Source organism: Papaver somniferum, chromosome 10 (genome assembly GCF_003573695.1).
Source record: "Papaver somniferum cultivar HN1 chromosome 10, ASM357369v1, whole genome shotgun sequence".
NCBI lineage: Eukaryota > Viridiplantae > Streptophyta > Magnoliopsida > Ranunculales > Papaveraceae > Papaver > Papaver somniferum.
The window spans coordinates 8,647,698-8,648,519 of record NC_039367.1 but is presented as its reverse complement, the minus strand read 5'-3'; positions in this window follow the sequence as shown (position 1 = coordinate 8,648,519).

Below are 822 nucleotides of genomic sequence, written 5' to 3'. Positions count from 1 at the left end.
TATTTTATATGTATCATTTGAGAGGAGTTCTTGTATATGTATATATTTCAGAGCGGGGATAGTTTTGTAGCAGATTTCTTAATTGAATGTTTAAGTAAATGATTTAGATTTTTAGTGCCTCTTATTTAGTTAATTTCTTGGATTAGTCAGTTGCTAGCTCAGGGGAGCTACATTGTTGGTATCAGAGCTCACTATTAGATCTTATATGGGAAAAGATAGAAATTGCCAGTGCCAGTTAGAGAACCAGATTAGTTTAGAATTGGGTTGGGTTTGTGAGATAAATCTTAATCACTAAAAGCTATCAATAATTAAAAGATCTATTTGATTGATTGAATTGTTTGTTTGATTGTTTGTTTTTGTAATGAAGTAAAATTGTAGGTTACACCAATAACTTTAGTTAATAAGGATTAGAGAATAACTAATATAAAAAGTATGAACACGTACACAATCCAATATTAGAAAAGCAATGATATTAACACAATTGATAAATCTTGAGAATCGCATAGAAATTTATTAAGTACCTTGACTTATATGTAGAATCAACAGTTTATAATCACATAAATGCTAATAATATTTTCGGGATTTAGTAATTTTGTAAGAGTAGTCAGAAACCATCAATGTCAATAATAAAATATTATATTAGCAATTAAAGATGATAATAATAGTAATAATAATTTTTAATAAAGTAACTATAGCATTATCAATTAGTATCATATTGAACTTAATTAAACTAAAATTTCATTAAAGATGTATAACGATAAAAATAATATTTATGATTAAATAGTTATGGGAAATTATTAACGCTTATCTACGATTAAGTAT